General features: G+C 50.9%; 1 protein-coding gene across 1 annotated transcript in view; it reads right to left on the bottom strand.

Moving 5' to 3' along the window:
* The window catches only part of LOC115335940 (ankyrin repeat and fibronectin type-III domain-containing protein 1-like), a 258,206-nt gene extending 236,159 nt beyond the window's left edge, over nt 1–22,047 (bottom strand). The window contains exon 1 of the mRNA XM_030002306.2: nt 21,935–22,047. The gene's annotated coding sequence lies outside the window, so the exon portion shown is untranslated. The remainder of the gene's footprint in view (nt 1–21,934) is intronic.
* Between the last annotated feature and the right edge of the window lie 3,949 nt (nt 22,048–25,996).

The following is a 25,996-nucleotide window of genomic DNA, read 5'->3' as shown; positions in this document are numbered from 1 at the left end:
TTGCTGGTTTTGAGACCCAGTACTTCCAGCCGTTCTTTACCACCAACAGCTCATTTCTACCAGCACAGGACCTTTCCTGAAGCATGCTCCCTGGCTCCTCTTCTCTTTGAAGTCCACATCAATGTGCTGCAAAGCCAAGACACACAAGTGCTCGTGCTTGGCACCGAGGCTGATCCCCAGCTCAGCAGGGAGGACACACTGCCTAACAATGTGCCAGCAGCAAGGCAGACAGCTCCAGGAGCAGAAACCTCACTGGTGCTCAGGGGGATGGAGGAAGAGCCCAGCAAGCCAGGCATGGAGACGGCAGGGCTGGCTTTGACTTCCCCAGTTCTGCCAAACCTAACAGCACACCCCTGCTAGAAAAGTAGGTTTCAGCTTACATACAAAAGACCGTTCAAATCTAAAAGCTATTTCTAAGGGATGTACAAGAGACAACAGCACAGCTCCATACGTGTTACAGAACAACCCACATATCCAAGAAGTTCCTACTGAATTTTGCACCTCTACTGAAGGATACCTAGAAAGCCAACAGTGAAAAGAAGTTGAAAATCTTTTTTGTGTTACCATTAAAGGGAGGAAAAGGAGATAAAGAAGCCAAGATAAGATCAAGTGCGTGTTCTGTGAGCCTCAAGCCAGCCTCAAAATTAAGTCCTGGGGTAAGAAGAACAAATTAATTATTTTACCTCACTGAAAAGCTTTTCCCTTACTCATGACAACAGCATTAATGTTCAGGACCGAGTGTGTTCAAGGGAAATGCTCTTTAATGCAGTTAGTGTGGTACCAAGGCGGGGCAGAGGCAAGCCCACTGCAAACCTTTCTTCCACAGCGTCATGTTTCTGCATGGATGCTCATAGTTTAAGATGGGGCGTTTCCCCAGGACAGAGCAAGTTCACACGTGCTTTTCTTTCCAAGACCTACAGTCCCGGGGACCTCGCTTGAACACAGGCTCCCTGGTGGCAGCAGTCTGCCAGTACCGAAGCCCAGAGGCCCCAGGCAAGGGTGTAAGTGTAACCACTTAGTGAAGAGGCTTTTAAGAAAGTTGTATCATAAATGCAGCCAGGAATCTCTCTGCCTGGAGAGTAAATACAGTCCAGTGACCTTACTGAGTCACTCGGAATGTTGACTCATTCACTGGCAACTTGGGCAGCGTTGGCTGAGTCGTAGGCAAGGAGATGTCATGGTGACACAGACTCACAGTGACTCTTGTCTAGACGACACAGGAGTCTTGCAGGATCTCCAGGACAGCCGGGGCTTTTTGTTTGTAACAGCCATCACCCCACTCTGCTCTTCTGCACCTTCTTCCATCTCCTCACACCATGCATACGCTGCCAGCAGCCATCATCACACAGGAAGATGACTTCACCTGCTCTTGTGACAAGACAGCTCCCAGCAGAAGCAAGTGAAGTCATGTCACCATTCAACATACCAAGGAACCAAGCAGAGAGGAGCAAAATGCCACAATGCCACCCAAAGCAGCAAACCCAGAGCCGAAACAGCAGCCAGACCCCAGGCACCACCCCTCTGACCCTGCTGCATGGCGGCCCGGGCTCCAGCTGCCACTCAGACCCTGTCTGCAACCACTCACAAGGCACTCACTAGTACCTGCGCTGGGCTCTCCCCACAGAAAGTCAGCCTTCTGCCATCACGGCCTCATCCCAGGGTAGAGAAAGGAAGAGAAATGTTACCTTCCGCCAGCACCACTCTCCCACCCACACACACCTCAAACACAAAGAACTCTTCACAGGAACCATGTGAAAGGGTTGGTGTCAGCGCTTGCTTTGGGAGCAACACACAGAGGGTCAAAGCTCTAATATTAGAGCAAAGATGATGACAGGGAAGAAGGGAAGGAACCAGAAAAGAACCGTATAAATAGCAGCATTGTCCTTATTCAGTTTCACAGGCCATCAGATGTCAAATATGATCTTTCACTCAAGAGCTGAAGCCTCTAATTGATTCTCGTCTGACAATTTCTTATCCAGCAGTTGTTGTCCATCCAAACAAGCTGAGTAAATATGCTTTGCTCTACCATTAAAGCTGGCAACGAACCATTGGATTTCAACAAAACCTGTGTAAACAGCATCATTCCTCCTGGGCCAGATCTCCTCCTGTTCCCTTGACCTCCTCCCTCTGCTGCACTTCAATGCTCCGCCAACCCTGGTCTTGGCAAGGGCTAAAGACCTACCTGGTAGGGACCACCATGGGCCCCCTGCACAGGTCCCCTTGGTTTTGGGAAGAGAAGTTGCACTCTCTGGAGGGTTTGGGCTCCCAAAGCACCTTTGCACACCTCAAGTAAAACCTGCTGCAGCCCAGTACATTCATTTAGTAAGCAGAGACATCCAATCTACAGCCTACAACCAAGAGTCCTTACAGGTGGCAAAACCTAGTCTGAGTAGGGAAAGTTTAGCCTGGCAGTGCCCACAGACACATCTTACAATTGGGCAGAGTTCAAGGAAGACTGTGCAAGTTCTTGCCCTGGGTACATTTGTCCTGACCTTTGGGGTGTCTCCTACCAGACTTCAGTATCCCACACAGACCATCAGAAATGCCTTGCTTTTCTGCCCTGACCTTCTCCAAAAAGGCTGTTTAGGGAGAGCACAGGAGCCTGGACACCCCATGGTCCATTCCCTTGGACTCTCCCACATCCACAACTATGAGATGAGGTATGTCAGTGGGTATAGCCCGGATGAGTCCTTTCTGCATCCATCTATAAACCTGCTGGCCAAGAATCTGCCCAGTGCCTTTCAAACAAGCCATCTGCCTCCATAGCCTACTGAAGCACCAAGCTCCAGGCATTCGCTACCTGCTCAGTGAAGCCGTGCCTTCCTTCATCTTCTTTCAATTAAATACCCACTAGTTGCACTGCCACCTTCTAGTTTTAGTATTGAGGGATGAACTGAGCAACAGCTGCATCTTCATCTGACTCACCACCTTCATGATTTTGTAAGCCTAGATCAGGTCACAGTTCATTCCTGTTTTCAGACTGCTGATGGAGCCCCCAAACCAGTCCTTAGGTCACCCGACCACTGACTTCTCCATCCTTAACAGTCCAAAGGTGACCATGCAGCCCACCCTTTGTCTTCTATCACACAACCCCCTACATAATACCTAAAAGACTCTTCCTCCAGTGCCTGAGCACCAACAGTAAGAAACAGTAGAGCTGAAGCCCGCAGGGGCACCAAGCACATGGGACCGAGGGTGCTACTCTCCCAAGAGCACTGCACCACCAGCAGGTGTAGGCATCTCTCCAGATGCATCCCACCACCCAGCCAGCACCTGGACCCATCAGCACACACCAGGCTCCATGGGAGAGCCGGCTGTGGAGCTCAAGGGAGTGATGCACACGCATGTACCTCCCATGTGTCCAGCTGCTGGCTGGATCAGGCTCGAAGACTCTCAATTCTTCTGTGCAAAGAGCACAGCATCCTTCGGTGCAAAGCTCCCAGCTCACGGTTCTGGTGACCAACAGCGCAACCACAGTTCAGGCAAACAGCCGTTACCCATCTTAACATGGGATCAGGGTGGCAAACGAAAACAAACACTTCTGCCACAGATTGCGCTGGAGTATCACTGTGGCACCGGCTTCACCAGAAGGCTTTGCTTAAACACTCTGTGATCCCAGTGTAAGCTATGTCTTTGCTTCTCGACATTTGCAAAGCCCCAAAGCACTCAGCTTGGAAGAAATCCAAAGAAAAAAAAAAAATCTACATTTTTCAAAGAGGATTGTTGAGAGCTAGTGAGACCTTGCAGTTTTACGAAGGTCCCACTCAAAGCATATATTGCTTTTCAAACACAGACAAGAACAACTGCTGAAATGGCAGTCTTGTATTGATTTCAGCACAATGATCAGAACCCTCCAGTGAGGGGGAGGAAGTGTGTGAGGGTGAGGATATAAATGTAGTATAGATATTTGCAATAAGGACCAAAGGCACTAGCTTAACATATGCCTGTTGATGGACATGTCTGAAAACATACTGAGGAAGTGCAAGTATAGACTTCCACCTGAACCCTATTTCAGGTAACTTCATAAATGCTGACTTTAGTGCTGACATTTGAAATTTCCCAAAACAGAGCTGAAATCACACGTTCATCACATGACCCCAGAAGCCACGGAAGTGGCACAGAGGAGCCCCAGCATGAGCCCGCTGGGTAGGGATGGCTCTAACCAAACAGGATGAACGGGATCCTTGGAGACACAAACAGAGGATCTGTTTTCTTCCCAAATTCATTGGCAATGCTGACATAACCCTGCCCAGTGCACCCCCAGATGGTGCCAGACCCATAACCTCAGCAAAGCCTTGTGAGGCAGGGCCACAGCCACCACTCTGAAGGTGGCCACCAGGGCCACTCTGCAGGGATGACACCCAGTCCCCAGCTTTGGAGGACCACAGTCCTTTGTCACTTGGAAACGTTGTCATCGTTTCAAGGGAAATAGAGGCATAATATAATTACATATTTCTGATACCTCTGTTTACAACTGAATTTCCAAGCCCTCCCAGAAAACATTTCTTGGGAACATTTCTGTACGCATAGCTTAGCTGGAAAACCTTGTTACACTTGGGCTCTGACTCAGAGGTTATGGCAAATCCATCTTGCATCGCTTACAGTGAACTGGGAATAAGTGACAGCTCAGGGCTCAGCTGAGAGCTCAAACAAGCAGCTCAAACAGGAGAAGGGAAGGGGAAGTGGGAACATCCTCAGATACACTCAGCTGATCACAGACTACTGGTTTAGCACATCCTGAGCTCATCCATGTACACACATGGCACGTACTCCCACTCTAATCACAAAACCCACCTAAGTCTATGGCAACACACACACACACACACACACACACACTGGATTTGGCCCCAGGTAATCCCTCTGATTATGCCAAGCCAAGTTACTCACACTTAAGCCCTTTTCCTAGGATCAGACCTGTTGCAGTTGTCAGTTCTGCAGGAAGATTTCTAGTTGTGCTTGATTTTAACATCCCAATAAAAAAGAGAGTTTATGATCCTTTAAAGCTGTAATCTTCCCTGCACTGGGCATGAAGGATACACTTCATGTTTGTGATGTCCTTAAACTGTACACTTCCCTGCTTTTAAGTGTCTGGGGTTTACAAATGATGCAGCATGCAACTGCACCACACACCACCATCCCTCAGCAACCCTCACAGCTTGTCTCAGCTGTTAGAAATTTCCCATCTCACCCCATCTGCTTGGTGTAGATGCACAGAAAAATTTCTTCCAAGTTTCAAAGGAGTGGAATGGAAAGACTACTGAATTCACAGCAGCAGACACGTCAGTCAATGAACAGTGGCTGAAACACAACATCCTTGGGTTTCAACTTGTGGTGCTCCAAGAGGGGGAGGTGGAAGCAGCACCCTCGCATCCACCACGTACCAGCGTCTCACCCTCCCCTCCAGGCAGACTGCTGTCAGGCATGGGCCTTTCTCTAATGCTCTCCTTGACTGAGAAGAAAATTTGGCTTCCAAATACCATCCCCACCCTTAAGAAAGGCATACTCCTCCACCTTGTCACATCACCTCTTTACACTGAGAGCATGCTTAACTCCTCAGTATTTCTATATACCATTTCTGTATACACTCCTACGAGGCATCCCGTCCCAAGGGATGGTCCAGAAGGACAGAAATCCCTGCACCAGGTCCCAAAGCACACGGCCAGGCTGCCAGGATTTTACTAGACTCCCCACGTGGCTGCAGTATCAGCCCCTGGACAAGGCGTTTAGAGCCCATCGCATGCATCCGCCTGCATCATGGGCAGATACCAGTATCACGCAAACTCCAAGACAGTCACAAGCATGGAGCATAGGACTGGCAGAGGTGACAAAGCCCTTCAATTCCCTGGCTGTGAAAGGCCAGCCTTGTCTCTCTGCCAAGCACTTCAAGATCTGAACCTGAAAAGCAGAGCAAGAAAGGACCACACGAAACCTCAAGTTTCACAGAGCTCTTTTCTCACAGAACTGCAAATATTTGTAGCATTTTATCCAATATGCCTGTGCATTTGCCCAATGCCTAAAGATAGATGAATAGGTCATGTACACTTAAGATATAAAGATTTCATGAGACTTACGGCTAAAACACCAGTGAGGCACTATTGCCACACTGAAACAATACAGCACCAGCAGACACACAGGGACCCAGACTGCTGGTGCCACAGCAGGTTCCTGTGTCCATTTGGTCACCGTCCCCTTGCCAGCCCCAGGGACAGATGTTCAGATCACATGCAGCAGTTTGTCCATGTCAATGACCACTGTCCCTGCAGCCCAGCCGAAGCCACCCCAGAGGACCAAGCCAGCATGGGCAAGGCAATCGCTGGGTGAGCGCTAGTACTTTCAGGAGGTGAGGTTTGCAGCAAGCACCTCTGGAGCCTCCTCCACAGCTTCGCCAAATGCCAGACCATGCGGTGTTCCCAAGCTCTTTGCACTGAATGGTGACACAATGGGTTGTGACCCTCATGTCAAGTTTGTACAGCAGCACACCCAGAGCCGGGTCGGTTATCTCCACACACGCAGACAATCCATCACCAACAACAAAAATCTACGCCCTCTACATGCTTTTTTTCTCCAAGAAATGCTCCTGACCGATCCCAGTAGCTCAGTTAGAGCTCTAGCTCCCTCTCCCCTACAGCCTGTTTTCAATTATGTGTTAAAAGGGCAAGTAATGCAGAAACAAATCTGCACTAAAGGTCATGTAGCTTTCCCCACCCTGTAAGGCTGAAGGAAAGCCCCTCCAGCCTGCTGGAGAGGGCTCAGCACAGCAGAGTCCCTTCTCCAGGCCCAGCCACCTTGTCCTCCCGCAGCAACAGCCACCCACCTCAGCCCCAAAACAGGCAGGCGAGGACAGTGCCAGCTGAGCCATGGCCAGGAGCCACATGCCACCACTCCATGGGGTAGCCCACACTGGGAGATGGCCATCACTCCAAAGCATGACCATCACAGAGTTTCAAACTGCCCCTCTGTTCTCCTGCACACGCTGGGGCCCCCAAAACTGCCCACCAGCACCAGGATCAGGTAACGTGCCCAATCTACCTAGGGTACTCTGCTGAAGAAGAGACTGCCATGGCAGCCCCTTTCAGCACCTCTTCCCTGCTCCTGTAAGATCTCCCCTGTGCTCTCCCCTACCACATGGGCAGCAGCTATGACTGCCAATTCATAGACATTAACTGACCACAAAAATAAAGAGCAAGACCACTGCTAGGAACTGCTGCCCACCCTTCTACTTCCTCCTCTAAATCCCACTCACTTGGTTTGAGAAAATAACAAGCTCACCCTTAAGGCCTGCTCTTGCCCCCCAATAAACTTGTTCTTCCCAGATAGAAACCCACCACCCCAGGCAACCCAACTGCCAGATACGTGCAGAAAACAGAGCAACCTCAAGCCAAAGTAAACAGCAGCAGCAAGCAAAACAGCACAGGACACATCTTCAAAGTTGAAAGCCTGAGCACAGGGACACCGATACGCTGAGTTTTGGGACAAGCAATTTCCTCCCCAAGCTGGAGATGCCACAGGTGACATTCAGGGACCAGCCCTGAGGAGGTGCAAACCAGAGCAGGAGCATAGAAGGGCTCAAGCGAGGAACAGAAAAGCCAGACCTCGCTCCTGCTCCTCCAGAAACACCAGTCAGCTGGACGGTGACCACAGTGAAGCCCCAGCCAGTCCCTGCACTGCAAGATAAGGAGCTGGGAACAGTGCGACCAAAGCTTCCCACCAGAGGCAGAGCAGGGGACTGCCAGGAGCAGGACCACTGACACGGACTCACGAGACCAGGCTTGGATCTGGATCCAGAGACACCCATGGGTCCCAACAGCTTGGGAGCATACAGGGAAAGGAAACTGGGGAGTGGGGGGGGACAGTCATTCTCCGAAGATTTGGCTTCAGCTGAAGCCAGCCTCACAAGGTCAACACTCTGGCAGGGACTAGGAAACTTCTGAGGTGATGTCTGCTATTTAATTTTAAAACATTGCCGGAATGGCTCAAATGGCTAGACCAACACCATCCCCAGCAGAAGGGTGAGTTAGCATGCTGCACCCCAAATCAGTCCTAAACCAGACCCTCATTCCCCTGACTTTGGCACACAAGTGGCAGGGGCTTGCTGTGAGTGGAAACTTGCATTTCCCTACAAAGGTCGCACTGGATTTTCCCCAAGGAGTTTCAGCTCTCTCTGGCTTGCTAAACCAAACAGGAGCATGACCTGCTTGTGCTCACCTGGGTACTGCAACAGGAAAAGTTACACAGCAAAAGATGACTGTGCAGAAAAGATGAAGCTATGTTCAAAACACAACTGCAAGCCGAAATCACCACCTCCAAAAACAAGGAAAAAGCCACAAGATGGGTTTTACCCCCAGAACTCATGCCAAGATGATATAACACAGTGTCTTCCTCTAAACCTCTGGAGCCTGCTGCAGCCCTCCCCTTGGAGGGGGCACCACCAGTGGCAGAGACAGTCCCACAGTGCACACCCGCACCACGGACACAAGACAAGCTTTACCACAGTTGTGGTTCAGGGTGTATTTAGCACTTTTTAATCATATTATGTATTTTTGTCCAATTCATTTCACTACAAAGGGAGAAGAGTTGAAAAGATATACTTAGGCTGCAGAAGCAGGAGTGGTTAAAAAAAGAAAAGATCAAAGGTCTGTCATTTACAATTAATTAATTCAAACCTGAACTATTAACATAAATTAAAAATTCAAACCACATACAAGGCTACATTTCTTTCCAAGTAATTTTCAAGAACCTCCAGCGCTGCAAGATAAGTTAATCACACATTCCATTAATTTGCAGCATGCACAGTGAAGGTTAACCTCCAATTAATTAGAACTAATTTTAATTTTGCAGGAATAGGGCGAGAACACTTTCTAAGAAATCCTCTTGACATTATACCTCACAGGGAGGGAACAGTAGCTCTTTATGCTGCCTCTTCCCCTCTCCCTACACACACATCATCGCCCTGCAGCCCCTCTCGCAGTCTCAGCTGGAAGAGCAGAGGCATTTCACAGGGGACCGCAGCCACCAAGGAAGCGGTGGCAATAGAAAGAAGAAAGCACACAATTTCACTTCTGCAGCATTCCTGCTAAGGGGAATGGAGATGCATGCAGACACCAAACAAACACCAGAGCCACCGGAGGAAGGGTCGAAGAGAGGTGATTGATCAGACACACATTGCACCCTGGTTTGACTGCAAAGTAATGCAGGAAAACCAGTGCTGAACAGCACTGGAGTTGTGCCACATGTGCAAGATGTGACAGCTAGAGAGGAGGTGACGTGGAAGGACCAGCCTTGGGACAGCCCTTCCCAAGCAGCCTGCTGAGTGGAGTGAAATCTCGCTGCCCTCCTTCCTCCCACCCGATGAGGCTTCGAGCCAAACCTGCATCCGCTGGAGCTCCCACAGCTCTGAAGGTGGCCAGGTCCGGTCGCAGCGTGACTCCTCAGCTATTTACACACACATCCTTCCAGACCAGCCATTCACCCTTTCAGCAGCTCGATGCTACCAGAGCACACTGCTGCCTGGTCCCTGTTAAATCCCCACCACACGAGCTTCACTGCCAAGTCCTCACCCACCAAACCAGCCCCAGGTGGGAGCTGAGGACCTGAGTCAGAGCCTGGGAAGGTTCCTGGCGCCTTCGTGCGCCGCCAGCTTTGCCACCAGGTGTGCTCGAGCCTTCCCCCACATCCCGCCTTCAGCTCTGCCTCTTCCCCAGCCTGGCCCAGCATCCAAAACAGTTTCATGCACACTTTTGTTTTAACCTATGCAAAAAAAAAAAAAAAAAAAAAAGCTGCAGGGAGGCCTCCAGCTCAATTAACCCAAATTGATGCAAACCATAATTCAAAGCAAGTTAAAGACTACCACCCTAAAATTTTTTAAATTTGCCTAAACAAGTTTTAAGACTCCAATCCCTGTGCCGTTCAGGGCTTCTCTGCAAGTGGAAGGCTTTGCCACAGGGTCACAGGGGGCTGCACTTCCACTGTCCTGAGCCAATGCCACCCCCTGAAGCCCCCCGGTCCAGCAAAGCAAGCATCCCCAGGAGCCACAGGGGCACCCATGCCTGCCTTTCCCAGGGACTAATGCCAGCCCCACTGCACCTGCCTGAAACCATGCCCAAACCATCAGCTCAGCCTGCATTCACAGGGCACAGCTGAGGGTTCACTCACACACAGTGGAGGGTAAGGGCCAGCTCTCAGAGACACAGAGATCCCTCTCTGGTGACAGCTGTGTTAAACACTGACAGCCTCGTGTGCAGGACAGCTCAGCTGCCATGCAATGGGCTGCCAGCCCAGGGCTGGTGCCCTGCACACAGAAGATAGATATGCCCGTTCGCTTTCTTACTACCTTTAATCCAAACTTCTCATCCCAACCCCGCCAGCACCGTTAACGACACCTCCTGCCACCACCAAGCCAAGTAAACTGGTGACTTCATCGCAGCTTCCTTCACCTAAATTGTCTTGGGAGACCCCACTGCTGCTTTCCAGCGGGCGCAGCATCCTCCAAGCACAGCTGCACAGCCCCCACTTCCTTCCTCTCCGCAGACCTCTGGTTTGCATCCACCGCTCCAAGCCCAGCGCGGTTTTAACCTCAACCTCTCCTCCACCAATACTGACTCCACAGCGATGCCCATGCATTTTGGGACAAGCAAAACCAGTAAGTGACTGGTACCCCTCCCTGGGGTCCTCCTTTCTAGTGCTTCCACACACAGCAAGAAGCTTCCAGGGGCTCTTCAGGGTTAGTGGGACTGATCAAGACCAGAGCTGAGCAGTCCTGGCAAGAACAGGCAGGGCAGGAGCCATCACCAGCCCAAGCTCAAGCCCAGGGATGGGCAGCAGCATCATCGCCACTCTCTGCTCCAGGATCAGAAACTTCCCAGAGCATCAGGCAAAGGCACATTTGCACCCAAGCCGCCCTGACCACAGCACCCAACAAGCACGGGACAGCATCAGCACACCAGGGTAGCAAAGCACAGACAGCCAGGAAGGGAAAACACCTGCGACATCTGCAAAAACCCTGGAATATTTTGGAAAGAGATACTCTGAATCCTTCCATTATATTTTTCTGTGAGGCATAGCAAAAAGGTGCTTGAAATAATCTTATTTCAGGCTTTTTGAAGGACCAGATTGCCTGGTCTGCTCCAGCAGAAGTTTCTAGGCAGAGAGACTCCCCAGTGCCATCCCAAGCAAGCAGACTGGTAGCACATTCCTGCAGCTTCCACTGACCCTGGCCAGGGCTCAGCAAGGACAATTAAAGCAAATATATTTTGAACAAAATCAGCCCTTCACTTTCAGGCTCATCTGGTAGCTTTTTACCAGGCCTGCTTTCCCAGCCCAGAGCTAATCCGTCAATGAAAGCATCACCATTGACTTTGAGGCACTTTGGCTCAGCGCACGAATTTTAACATACACCTGCCCTCTTGCACAGGCCAGCACTGCAGGCTAAAATTTTTCTTCAGACCATGCTTTTATCCTCAAAACACTCCCCAAGTTTCAGACAGGCTGCTCTCAGAGCCAGCACATTTCACTCTCAAGAAGATGCATTCCCACATCTACCCATTGCTTAATATTGCTTTGCTGCTGTTGGTTTGGGAGCCGTACGCACAGGTGCCCAGGGTGGCTGCATCGTGCGGACTGACAGGCAGGGCTGAGCATGCCGAGAGCGGATGCTCTGCAGGAACAGCGAGATTATCGATGTGCACTTGGGATGCTCCTTAAGAATGGAAGGGGGACAGTTTCAGTCAACCCAATACAAGATGGCCCACAGACCACAGCATCATGCACAGTGTTTGTTGCCTTTTTTTTTTTTTTAAATTTTTAGGTTTTATAAGCTTTAACAGCTCCATTTTCCCCTTAACTGGTGCAATTGTTTTTAAACCTGCTCCTGGAGCCACGTTGCTATGGTTACCCCACACAAGCCTCAGCAAGTGAGGTGTATTTTTAGAATTGCCAAAATACACGTCCCTAATAGAGCTTTTCTGTACAGAGCTCTCCTTGTTCTGTGACACAGGAATTAAGGGCATTCAATGGAATTAAAACGTGGGAAATTCAAAACCGATTAAAGGAGAGGCCCATGGTACAGTCGGAGCAGGGCTCGAGCCCCCATGGTCCAGGATGCTGCAGGGGGACATGGCTTCCCTCTACTGCCTGGAGGCAGGTCCAGGGCACGGCTGAGGCTATGGGCTCACCAGGACCACAGGACATGGTGGGACAGCTGAGATGACCAAGTGCTGCGATGGATAGACATGGGCTCTGTGAGACAGTGAGGAGAAAGGGTTACTTGGAGGGCATGGGGCCATGCCTTAGGACAGCCAATGAGCCAGTCGAGAGCTTAGGCTCAGGGTTGGGGGACAGATCAACACAGGTGACATTGTGGTGGCTGTCTGCGACAGACCATCTGATCAGGACAAAGTAGTTGAGACCTTCAGACAACTGGAAAAAGCCTCGTGTTTGCAGATCCCAGTCCTCACAGGGGACTTGAACAACCCCAATATCTGCTGGAGGAACACCACAGCAGGGCTCAAATAAGCCACGTAATTTCTGAAGAGCACTGAAGACAGCTTCCTGACACAGGGGAGCAAGGGGCCAATGACAGGAGACACTCTGCTGGGCCTAGTACTTACAAACAAGGAAGAACTGGTCAGGAATGTGAAGGTCGTGAGCAGCCTTGCCTGCAGTGGCCATGCAATGGGGGAGTTCAGGATCAATCTCAAGGGGTGAACAGGACAACTAGCCTGCAGACCACAGTCCTGGACCCCAGGAGAGCAGGCACTGGCCTGTTCAAGGATCCGCTTGAAGGAATCCCATGGGACAGAGTCCTGGGGAGAAGAGCAGTGCAGGATACCCAGATGATTGTCATGGATCATGTCCTCCAAGCTCAAGAACGATCCATCTCCACTTCCTGGAAACAAATCAGTAGTGGCAGGGGGCCTACACAGATGAGCAAGGAGCTCCTGACTGAACTCAGACATTAAAAGGAAGTACACAAAGTGTGGGAGCAAGGGCAGGGAACCCAGGAGGAATATCAAGTCACTGAGTGTGTCCCAGGGGGTTATGCTGCCATTCAGAAGAATCTTGACAGGCTGGAGAAATGGGCCAACAGGAATCTCACAAAGTTCATGAAGGAGAAACAGCAAGTCCTGCAGCTGCCCCTTTCCTGCACCCACACCAGTACTTCTGAGCCCACGGACTAGACCACCAAAAATGCCACCTTACAACACCAGTACGCAGCTTTTTGTCTGTTCAGCTTCTTGAATTGATTCACCACAGGAGCAGAATCAGAGCAGAGGTATGGGAAGGAGCAGGAGGGCTACTACAGATGGCAGCTCAGCAATCACAGCCTCAGTCCATTTGTCAGGAGCTTTCACAACAGAGAAGCAGCTGCAGAGGACCAGGTCCATGTAGCAGTCAAATCTCTGAAGCTGGATTTGCAACATACAAACATGGCATCAGCTACACAAACTTGTATTCAAGTATTTGTCCCCACTGGTTCTTATTTAGGGAAGAGTCCATTAGATCATCACCTCCAAGACCCCACGCAGGTCGTGGGGGAGCACTGATGGAGCAGTAGACCCAGCAAGCCCCCTGTGTACTCCAGACAAATGATACTTCACTGTTTATGGCCAGTTAGACAGGCAATCCCTAAGGTGCAGGGATCACAGCTCGCAAACCACCTCACTTCCAAGACACCTGGCACCCCTTCAAGAGACACTACCCAACAACAATTCCCTCAATTTCAGGGGAAAAAAATACATCTGAACAGAGCCAGAAGGAAACACTGGGAAGGAAATGGAAAGTATAGCAAGTATTAACAATATTTTAGCTGAAGTCAGCAAGTGAATTAAGGGGAGGGAAAGCTGAGGGCTCCAGCATGAACTCGTCCTTTTGCAGAAAGTCTCTCACAGAAAGGGACAACTTCAATATAAGCTGCTGAGCTGTGTGCACTCAAAGAGCCCGACCCAGGTTCCTGCAAGCACCCATCAAGGAGAAGGGCGAGCACAACAAAATGGAGGCCACAGGGCTGGCAAGAGCCCTTCCCCACGCTGACTCCATGGTGCTGCAGCTCTGCTATCCCTCCACCACACTCCCAGCTGCCAGGCAAACACTGGAGAAGAACCACTCACCTCCAGCACCTGTGGGATGGTCAAGTTCAGCCTGACTTTTGATCAGAATCTACACTCTGACTCAGTTTACAGGTACGGGTCTACTGAGAGAGACCAAGGGCACAGTAGGTCCTGCAGTCTCACAGCCCACCCTGTGTTCCCAAGCGAGGCACAGGAGAAGGTGCCTGCTGCTGCCCATCATCACAGCTCTTCTCTTGCTGTGCAGCAGCTGGATATGCAGAAGGCATGTGCACAACCATCACACCTGTAAGGAAAAGCATGGCCCACTGACAACGATTTTTCCTAATCCAAGTCACCACCACAGCAGTGACTCTCAGTACCCTGTCCTCTCAAGCTGCATCCAGCCTTGCCCATCCATCCTGGCCACAACAGGTTGCCTTTTCAAGAACACGCCACTGACATCAGAAAAAAATAAAACAAAGAAAAGATACTAGAGGTGCAAATACCTAGGAGGATATTTTCTGTTTTAGAGAACAGATGTATTTGACAGCCCCTGGGGTCTTGGCAATTTACATAGACTAAAGAAAGGAGGAGTTTGGAGAGACACCTTGAGCATGCTGCATGTCAAATGGGATCGTAAAAATGAAGACAGCAGCAGAGTCCAAAGATGTTCCTGCTGCTAATGCTTCTCTGAACACCCCTACAGACAGCTCTTTACAGAGGAGCCATGCTACGGACCATGATCTTTCCTGGCTGAAGCCGGGTTCTGCCAGCACCACTCCAGGGGCACTGTGCATCTGGAAAGATGCCTTCCCCAAATAATCTGCACAATTCATTTCAGAGTCGGAGAAGTCTGCCAGCAGCTATAATCCTGCTGTCCCATCTCTTTCATAAGGACATGAGTAATTATTGAGCACTCTAGCTACTAAAACTGATTAGAGCAAAACAAACTAATTTTGTTACAAGGCAATGATCTGACCTCGTTAACGATGTGAGTAACTCGCTAACAATATTTTTCTCTTACACAGTGATGTCTTTCATTAGATCTCAAGCTGTTTTATAAAGGAGCTCAGTACATTCCTATAAACCCCTTTTGCATAGGAAGAAATCCAAGCCAACGTCCACATATGCAGAGCGCTGTTCCCTGGGAAGCAATCTGCATCCGATGCTGTAAGCGAGCATGGAGAAACACCACCCGGCCCAGCCAGAAACAATAGCCTGAGGTGCCGGTGTGCAGAGCAGTCTTCCCCCATGCCTCTTCAAAGCAGGCGCCGGGACAAGCAGGTACACCCCAGTCAAGGCAGATCTCTGCCAGACCTGCACAGCAGGATTCTTCCTCCTCAATCACACACCCACATCCCATCTCTTTTTGAATGAAGAGAACACTTTTGGACATCCAGACTCACTGTAAAGCCTCACAGCAGTTAGAGATTTTGCTGTCCTGTGACATTCCACACCATAGTTATTAACCCCGAGAAACATGCTGTTGAGCTGACCAGCAGCTCCCTAAAGCACTCTCACATCTCCCCTCTTAACAGAGATCAGCCACTAAATAGAGCTACCAGCTGCCTTCAAGTCAGTCCTGACCTCCTACATGAGGGACCAGCACACTGGCAAGGATCCTTCCTAATTACTTCCATGAAGAGCCACCTCCCCAGATTGTTTTCCTCTTTGCCCTTTGGGAGAATTAGCGTACTTAACATGATAATCTCACCTCAGCGTAATGCACAGACACCGCCAGGAGTCCCAAACAGGGGTACACCCGTGTTCATTCGGCACGTACCAGCTTCAGAGCCTGGGGAACAAGCTGCCCCAGCAAAGGCATCTCTTCTCATGCCTGAGAAGGAGAAGGTAGGGTCTGTCAGGTTTCAGGGACAAAGCAAAGGGAAGACCACCTGAATGACACTCTAAGTGCTGGGACATGGATCCTGCTGCTCAGGAGGGAGAGGGGCTGGGATCCCAGCAGGCAGATTGGGAAGCAGGCTGTCGCACAGGGAGGGTTTAAACACTCCTCACTCGGCATCACCTGCAGTCAGTGCCCAATTTAACCCACCCAGCATCACCAAGTTATCTGCTCACAGGGATGCATATCACCACCTATGGCACGGTCACAACACAGCTCCCACTTCAAGGCCAAGCTGAGGTTTTCCTTTGTGCTTGCAACAGTAGGGACAGAAAGACCTCAAGATACCGCTGCCATGTAACACGCACACCCCCACTCCCCCCATCTTTCCCCCTGCGCTACAGCCAAAAGCCTCCCAGCACTTGCTAATCACTAATTAAAAAGGTCTTACAGCTCTGCTCTTGGGGAGGCTGGGAAAAACAGTTCTCCCCATCTCACAGGTGATGAAAAACCTGCACAGAAGGAGATGACCATTCATGGTCCCCACAGACTACAGGCATGTCTGGAGCTCAGTCACTCCAGCAGATCACTGACCACCTGCAAATACACATGGCATTGCAGGGTTGCATCTGGTAGGGCAGACTGAATGCCTGCATCTGCTGTGAAATTATGGGGATTTTTTCTGTGCACATGCCTTACAGTCCCCAACCAAGTCTGATACACAGGTTAATAAGCAGTAGTGATATACTCAGCTTATGACCCAAAAATGCATTTAAGAAAGATATTAGTCCAGTTTCCCCTCTGTACTTTACTGTTAGAAAGGGATGTTTTTGTAGCAAAATAGCAGAGAAAAGAAGAGGTCCAATCTAAGAAACTCCAGCACAGCCAGAGGGCAATTGCACTCTTCCCATTTTAATGATGCACCAATATATGGCAGAGGGGAACTTCCAAGTGAAAGAAGCAGAACTAACATCTGAGGGACTTCTGGAGTCTGTTGTCCATATGTGTACGTATGTATCCTTACCACTCTACAAAACACTACATGCAAGACAGGCAGCTGCCCTGCCCAACTCTTACCACTTGCAGACTCATGTGCATGGGCAGCTCTCCTGGCATCACTGTGGATGCTCTGAGAGGCAGAGTCATCCTCTGCCACAGCTGACTGCTGCACAACACGAGCACTAAGCACCTTGAGGTGATGTTGTCCCCAGATACCTCCTGTAAATAAAAACAGAGCAAGAACTGGGTTTTATACTGTGTACATTACATCACACATACCCAAAACCAGGCTGCTTACTGGCACCACAGTGACTTGCAGGCATGCACAGGGTGTTCATCCAGGTGCTCTGTAACCCACAGCAGCTGCAAGGGGAACAGGGGCAAGTCTTTAGGAGGACAGGCAAGTTGCTGCCTCTCATTTGGGAGAGGGCTTATGAATGCTAACCCCAAAGCACCCAGAAGAGGGACAGCACAGACACTACACCCCCGGGAAGCTAAAGGAACAGTAAGGGAAGAGATGACAGCTCACTGACAGCTACATCAATGCACACAGAGCAACACTGCATCTGCCAGCACACTGTTCAGCACAGCAGGACCAGACCCCAATGGCCCATCACCACAGCCAGTGGGAACGGCATCAGAGGAGCCCCAGGGACCAAGGGGCTCAAGGACCAAGCAGTCTTCAGCCTTCATCATTTCAGCATTTCATTTTTCCCCTCAAGCTACTTTTCAGTTACTGAAATCCTTCTGTAAGTCTGGAAGCCCTTGTGCCTTGGTGTCTCTCCATGAGCTTCATCACAGCCATCAAAAGAAAACAATTCTACTGAATTTTCCCAGTTCCCGTTTTCAACTTCACTGTCATGCAGACACAGACTCTCTGAAGCAGAGGATCTCCGCCCAGGACCCAAGCCTTGTTTCACACTAAATGAGCTCTGCCAGACATCCAAAAAAGATCACATCAGTCATTCTGCTTCAGAGCTAGAACTCACCGTTTCTCAGCATGGAAAATTACATTTCCTACATGTAGCTAATGCATGAAAAGCTTTCAAAGGTCAGAAAAATGAAGCCATCAATTTATCACAAAAAGTAACTTCCTATTAAAGCTTTTCAAAGCCTGAGCTCTCTAGAGCAAACACTCCACCTAGAGCAAGCTGTGCCAGACCCGCTCACCCAGGGCTGCAAGCACCAGCAGGCAACTCTCAGCATCGTCACTGCAGCCCAATCGGGCTGCACACACGTCCGGTACCACCAAACATCAGCCATCACTCCAAAGGGGATCCAAGCACAAGACCATCGGTGGTACAATCCCCCCTGCCTGTGCAGGGGGTCTTGGCAGAGCAGACCCTCACTCCCTAGAGAGGGGGCCCTGTGCTCTTGCACTGCCTTTCCTACAGGCACCATCCCAGAGCAAGGTCACCCGTGGGGTGATCTCAGCCAGCCACATCCTGTCCCCTGCCCTCAGGGACAACATATGGCGGAGCAAAGCATGGCTTGAATGGCATCAGAGCACCCAGATGCACTACCAACCCTTCCTTCAGGGAGGGAGAGAAGCAGCAAGGGACTCAGATGGCCCCAGCCACAGAGGTCCCTCTCCCACCCTGCCCAGCAGCTGAAGGGGAACAGAGACCACAGTAACTGGTTCCACCCAAGCAACAGCATCCAGCCCACCCTGTGACTCTGCCTGGGACAATTCAGTGCCACTGGAATGGGACTGCCATCCCCCAGCTCTGTGCCCATCCTCCAGCTACATGGCCTTTCTTCATACCTTTCTGCATCCCCAAAAAAACCACACAGTGCCCTGGCTCTCAGTGGGAGGGCATGATTTGGCCCATGTGCTCTCATTCTGACCCAATGAGGCACAGATAACTGTGCAGTTTTGAGACAACCACATAAAATAGTGGGAGGCTCCAGCAGCATTTGCTGAGCAGACAGGCACAGGGATGCAGGAAAGCAGCAGCAGCAGGGTCATGAGGCTGCCCAGGGCCAGGAGCTGCAGGGGCTGGCACTCGTCCCTTCCTGCTTTAGGTCCTGCAGCCCCCAGCAAACAGGCTGTGGCATTTTACACAGCCTCAGTAGGTTACAGCATCACTCACCTGCCACAGCTGACCACAAAGACTCCATTTAACATCTCAACATTAAAGCAGGGAAAGACTTGAAGCAAGTCAGAAGGGAAGGGCAAGAACAGCCTGGAGAGGATGCAGACTGTAAGGAGGAGAAACTCCACCCCAAGCTGAGCACAGCTCTGGCCCTCGCTGCTGCAGACATCAAGCTCAGCCTGGGGCTGGTGAAGCAGCCAACACACATTTCTCCTTTTGGGAGAGACACAAGCCCCCATGAGCGGTGGCTGTGGCCATGCCTCCAGTGCTGCAGCAGCCAGAAAGCAGCCAGGCACTGCCAGTGGTGCACCAAAGGGCGTCCCCATGCCCTCACCAGCTCCACTGGGAGCCAGGACGGACAGGGCTCTCAGTTACACTTTGGCTCAGCTCCCTGCCACAAGCGACATCCCCTGCAGTTATACTTCCAAGTGCTGCCTGGGTTTCCCCAGCCATGCTGCTGCTGGCTCCAGACGCACAGTCCTCTGCCCCAGCCCTGCACTGCTCCCCTGCAATTCCCAATGCTAACGATGCTGCGATTTGGAGGGCAGTAAATGAGAATTACTGTGGCTGAGCTCTGCGCAAATGACAATCATTTGGCCTCTTAAAAAAATTAAATCCTTAAAGCTAACAAGAACAGTGTTTGCTCTCAAGTTATAACTCACTGGAGGTAAAGGGCTGATAATTAAAAGACCCATTGCCATAATGACTGCCACACTGAGGATAACATCTCATCCCTTTCTGGCCACTGTTTTAATTATCCTGTGGGAACACACAATACGTTGTCACCGAGTTCTCACCCAGAAAGGCATCAAAAGTGCAACTTGCTCCCCACTAACATCACAGCAGATGTCACTTTGAGAAAGTCATGATAGCTCCTTGCACTGCACAGGTCAACAGATGCCTCATCCCAAAAGAAACTGTTCTCCAGGAAGAGACACCAAGATTACATCACTTTCCCTGCAGAGGTTCTGGCTCTTCTGCAGCGTGGAGCAACCCCACCAAAAGCATTTGGCTTCCTAACACCTCCAGCCCCCTCTCCCTGCACTGGAGAAGACCACCTGAGACTGACACAGCTCCAGTGTGCAAACAAAAACGGACTGTAGGTGCCCCAGGTCTGGGAAACCTTTGAATGATTGTTGTTGGCATCAAAATAGATGTGGATTTTTGCTTAGCAGAAGAGGAGAAGGAAGAACATAAGCTAATTCATGCAACTATTACGAGAAATACCAAGTTTTTGAAACTTTAGATGAGACAACTAACTTTAAAAAAAAAATATTAACCAAGACCACCTTCAGTGGGGTAAAAGCTGCAAAAGTCTGCTTTCAGGTCCCCAGGGACAGGCTAGGATAGGAAGTTTCCCACCTAACAGCACTACCTTTTAGGGAAGAAAAGCAACTACTCAGCAAGTTCTCAAAATGCAGGACAACTTCCAGGGACCACATGGGAGTTCTCAGTACCACAATAAAATTAATTCAGGCAAGTAAAGCAAAACAGCTGCACCCCAGAGGATGATACCATCAGGGGAAGCCCAGGTTTAAGTCCTACAAAGCAACTTTCCTTGGTTTTAATTATTTTCAAGGTTACTGTTTGACAGGTAAAATATTTACAATAAAGAAGGAAGACAAATAGCTCCCTCCCTATTTTACTGCTGTAATTGTCAGTTGAGAGCAAGAAAAAGTACCTGTAGGGGAAAGATAAAGAGGATAAGCAAGCTGCTTCCAAGCACCACACTTTGCATCCCCTTTTGAAGAGGAACACATAGGAAAGCTGAGCATAAGTCAGACAAACTGGTCCTTTACTTGCACACTTTTCAATGGGTCAAACATGCATCCAGCCAGCCCAAGGACCAACCCCAGGCTGCTCATCCCCACATTTAAGCATCCTGCTGACTCCTGGCCTAAAGGAATCAACATCCAGGACTTGCCTCCTCATTCTTTTTTCTTTAAAAAGATACTTAACTTCTTGCTCGTATTCAAGAATAAGCTTTTCAAGGAGCACATCTAGACAGACTGTACTCTTAGGAGAGCCATTTCCGCTGGTTTGGCTGGCTGAATTTCAATGCCACCTATATGAGAACTTTCGGGTCCCCCCATTCTCAGGCAAATCTGAGGAAATCCAACTTTCAGCAACAGAAGAGGAAAATAATCTCCAGGGGGATGAAGCAGAGCTCAGAGCTGCTCCACACCAGGATGACCCGTGGCTGCAACAGCCAGGACACCAACCAGGAGGCTGGGAAGAAAACAGCCTGCTGCTAGCAATGTCGCCTCACTGGATCTCACATTTTCTATGGAAATCTCCTCAAAACAAAGTAAAAAAAGCCCTAGTAATGGAATTAACCTGCCAGATGAGGAAGCCTCAGGTCACACAGCAATGCACCGGGACTGCTGCAGAACCCGGTAAACGCACTGTTCAAAAGAGCAAGTCTCCTCTGAAAGCAACTCAGCCACAGAGACAACGAAATCTCCCTTAAAAGCGAAGACCTGCTAAGGAAAAAAGGCGCTGGGGGCACAGCAGCGCCTGCACCCGCCCCTCACCGCGCTCCCAGGGCGGCCGGCGCAGCACCACCCGGCAAGCTCTTTTCACGCGAAAGGACTGAAATCGAACAGCAAAACAGCATTGCAAGAGCATGAAGTAATCCCACCCCTGCAGTTAGTGTTTTCCTATCCAATTAGCTACTCCAAGTGTAAAGGGAAAAAAGGGAAGGGAAAAAAAAAAAAGCGTGCTGCAAAGCCAGGAGATGTTTTGCAACTCCCGGGCTCCTGCAGCACAGCCCTGTGCTCCCAACAGCCACGGCGAGGTGGAGGACACCCCTGTGGGAAGGGGAGAGAAGGGGAGAGAAGGGGAGAGAAGGGGAGAGAAGGGGAGAGAAGGGGAGAGAAGGGGAGAGAAGGGGAGAGAAGGGGAGAGAAGGGGGGAGAAGGGGGGAGAGCTCCCCACCACAGCCCGCTCACTTGCTCCGCCGTCCCTCGGGCCCTTCCCGCGGCGCAGCCGACCCGCACGCCAGGGATGCAGCCGGGGAGCCCCGGCGCGGCCCCGCTACCACCGGCGGCCGAGGGCAGCGAGCTCCGGCCGTGGCCCGGGGGAGGCCGCGGAGGAAGCGGGCGGCGGGGGCGGAGGGGCGGCACCGGGAGCCACCCCCGCCCGCCGGACAGCCCAGCCCGCCCCGCCCCGGGATGCTCGGCCGCCGGGAGGGCCCGGGGGGAACGGGACGGGACGGACCCGCCCGGCCCGGGAGCGCGGCGGGCTGCGGGCGCCCAGCCCCGCCGCCCCGGGGCTGCGGCGGGTGCGGGGGCAGCACGAAGAGCGGCGGTGAGCCGGTGCGTGCTCCCGGCAAAGCCCCCCGAGCCCGGCCGGAGGGCTCCTGCCCGGCGGGGGCGTGCAGCGGCGCTTACCGTGGCTCAGCCGAGTCAGGAACTCGCTGCTCCGTTGCGATTCACTTTCTCAGTTCAACAAAACCGGTTTGAAATTGCCCCTTAAAGCGCTGCGAACGTGCACAGAGCAGCAAAGCAAGCCGGGCCTGCCTGCAAATGCAGAGTGAAGTACTTCAAGCACCGGCGGCTTGCACCGCAGTCATCCACCTTCCGCGCCGTGGCGAGCGCTCCGCGGCCCGGCAGGCAGGTGGGAGCAGAGGCAGGGTAAGCAGCACGCCACCCGCGCTGCCTGCTCCCCACGCACGGGGAAGGCTGCCTGGTGAAAACCTTCCTGTTGCATTTTTTTAGTTCTTAAGTGCTTACGCTTATAACCTCAAAGTCAGGAGACATCTGCTAGAGCAGGGTGGCTGGAAAAAGTGAAACGCTGTCCTAAGCTAGATGTTCCTTTTAAATCGTGCAAAAACACTACGCTGATAAACACACAGAGGCAGGATGCTATAGACTGCAGGCGGGACACGCACCGCTTCACGAGCTCAGATGTGAGGTCTCATGTGCATCAAAGCAGTGTGCCAGCCTCGCAGTGTTGGTGGCTTGGGGAATCCTGCTACCCTAAGAGAAGCCAGAGGATCAAAGAGCCACGGTGCTTTTCCGTCACTACAAACTCCTCTTCGAGGGCTGTTGCTCTTCCCTGCGTTCCCTCAGGCCCTGCTAATCATTTCTCCTCTCCCCTCCTCACTTGCCCTGCTTTCCACTGGTGATGCAGCTGGAGCTGGTAATGCTTTCCAGCTGCACACCTCTGCCAGCTGCCTGCAGTCACCCACAGACACAACCCACCTGCAACCTGCCACGTTGTGGGTGGGCACCTGTATGCACCGAGGCACAGGGGAGGACGAGGGACAGACAGCTCTGGTGGGTTTGGGGTGAGTGCTTTTGTGCACCCCTGTGTGCTGAGGGGCTGCACATCCCTGCACATCCACCTGCCATGCTGCAGGGCCACAGAACATTTAATTCAAGTGAAAAAATTCTAAGAATGCTCAAACAGTGACGACTTGTATAAGCAGCCTCTGCTGCCAGCCTGAGAGGTTTTTGTGACTACCTTTCATTAGCAATGCACCTAACATCAGGCTTTGCCTGCTGATTTGAAGATTAGGACTTCTGTGATTTACCAGCCGAGCTGCCCAGAAGCACTCGGAGATAAACTTCCCATGAAACCCTGCATTAGCATTAACCTTTGGGCTGTGAATAGCAGGGCCTCATCAGTCCGACTCCAAAACAGCATCATCCTCACGCTTCTCATTTGGCAAAACACAGCACACAACGTAAACCATATAATTCAGTAGGGGGAAAAATATACTCTAGGACTAAGAAGGAGATACTGCAGTGCAAATGTCTGCTGAGAAAGGCAAATGCATTTTTCTTTGTATGATTAAACAGAAAAAAACTCATGATAGGCCCACATCTGGCAGAGGAACTGTGGTATGAGCTGGGCTCCCAAGCCAAAATGCTCGAGGCATGCTCTGAATAAGGAAGGAAAAACACTTTCCCTTCTCAATCAAGAGCACCCTTGACGCAAAGCATCAGAGCCAAGAGAGGGCTTGTGGGGTAGAAGTGGCTCCTCATGAGGGCTCAGGCTGAGCAGCTGTTCTGCGAGAGGCTGAGCCTGAGCCTGCAAAAGCAGCATGGAGCGCAGGTTCTGACCCACACGGCACTTGCGCAGTTAATAGTTATGGCGTGTAAAGAGAAGGGGGACTGAAATACTTTACATTGGTTGCATTTCACAGCACTTCTTTGGCCATGCTGCTGCCCACTTAGAGGGGAGTAAACTGCACATGCTGTTCCTTTCTGCACTTACTCTGGCAGCAGCCTTCCCCGGGCTTTTCTGCAGCTGAAGGATTGCTGTGAGGAGGAGGCCACAAGGGGAACAGTAGCAGGGTATGGCTGCCCAGCCTGGGGGTCCAAAGCCAGGATGTCCTGAAAGCCAAGAGATGCAAAGGCCTCAGGACAAGTGGAAGGAAACTGGAGAATGCCAGAGGGCTTTTTTGCTTAATTGGTTTCTAGCAGTGATGACTTTGTTGCATCAATTGTTGCCATTGGCCACCCTGCCTTAGCAGGGAGCAAAGGCCACTGCAAAGGCATGTCACAGTGTCATAAGCATCCTTCTCCCCGATCGCACTATTCCTATTTTAGATCACTTCTCCACGCAGTTGGACAAAGGGGCTCTTAACCTCTCTTCAGGCAGCTCTAAATCAGCTGTGGAACAGTGGGCTACCAGAAAAATGAGCTATAATTTATGCTGAAAGTATCTCACTTTCCAGTTCTCTATATGCTTATGAAGAGCAATCATTCTGTGATGGCAGGGCAGCCTTATGGACAACAGTCTTCCTCAGTGTGGTTGCTTTTTCAGGGTCGAGACACCAGCTATGCTTTAAATCACCAGACAGTGTGTGAACAAGGCTAAAAAAAATAACTTCAACACTGACACTTTGCACCCGTGAGGCCAAATCCTGCCCTGGCAGTACAGCTCCTAGAAACTCAGTGCATGTGCACTCCTGTTTATCATGCTTCAAACACGGGTACCATCAATCTCTGCCTGGGGTTGCAGATGAGACAATGGCAAAAAAAACATCCCATTTGACACACAAACTTCACTTCTGGGACAGCTGCTGGGCCTTTTCTTTTGCTCATCAATGACTGCACCTTCACTACAAGGCCTCCTCCATGTAAACTGGTTTCACACCTAGCAACAAAAACTTTATCTTACTCCTCTCACTATGCAGGCTTCCAGGTCCAGGACTTCAGCCACAGCTGACGAGCACAGTTTGTAACGAAGGTAACTCCTAATGAGCTGACACAAGATGCAGCAATGGATGGTACTCACTTGGTGAAGCACTGATCAAAGACCTGTGCTTTCTAGTTGGAGAGTGTAATTAACAATAGTTTCTAAAAAATCACATTCAGGTTGACAAAGAATGCCGGGTTTGACAGCTCAAGAGTGTTAAGCTATCTCATGATCTGCAGCACAGATACAGCATAAACTCAACACAGTGCCCCTCCTTCCCAAGCAGGAGAAGTGCTTTTCTTCATTTCCCAGCAGCCTGCAACCTGTTGCCTAACCAAACCTGGCATGTGGGCTTGCAGGGCTATGGGTCTGCCCCAGGAGGGGGGGACCTGCCCCAGGAGGGCTTGCAGGGCTATGGGACTGTCCCTTTGTGGGCAGTGGGCATTTGAAGTTCTCATGCTGGCAGACATGGCCCAGCCTTGGCCCTGCTCCCAGAGAGGTCTGGCACATGGCTGGTGGGGATGAAGGGGTCTGATGTCAACAGCAGCAAGGTGGAGAGTCTGCTCCAAGAAAAAGGGCAGTCCTGATAATGGTTTGGGAGATTCCTGCCTCAAAGGAAGGAGGAATGAAAGGAAGGAGAGCTGCTGAATCCCCTGAAAGTCTTAATACAACAAAGTCCAGGCAGTTCTTTGGTCCTGATACTCTGAATTTCTTGCCAGCCCACAGACACTCAGGTTATGTTCAAGCTACTTACCCCCTCGGGTTCACTTATGACCGCCCCGCCCCCCAACACCTAGATCCTTAATCCCCCCCTTTCTGGACTCCCACTTCACCTTGAGACCTCCTGCTTAACTCTTCAGACT

Source organism: Aquila chrysaetos, chromosome 25, assembly GCF_900496995.4.
Source record: "Aquila chrysaetos chrysaetos chromosome 25, bAquChr1.4, whole genome shotgun sequence".
In the NCBI taxonomy this organism is placed as follows: Eukaryota; Metazoa; Chordata; class Aves; order Accipitriformes; family Accipitridae; genus Aquila; species Aquila chrysaetos.
This window is presented reverse-complemented; position numbering and strand designations above follow the sequence as displayed.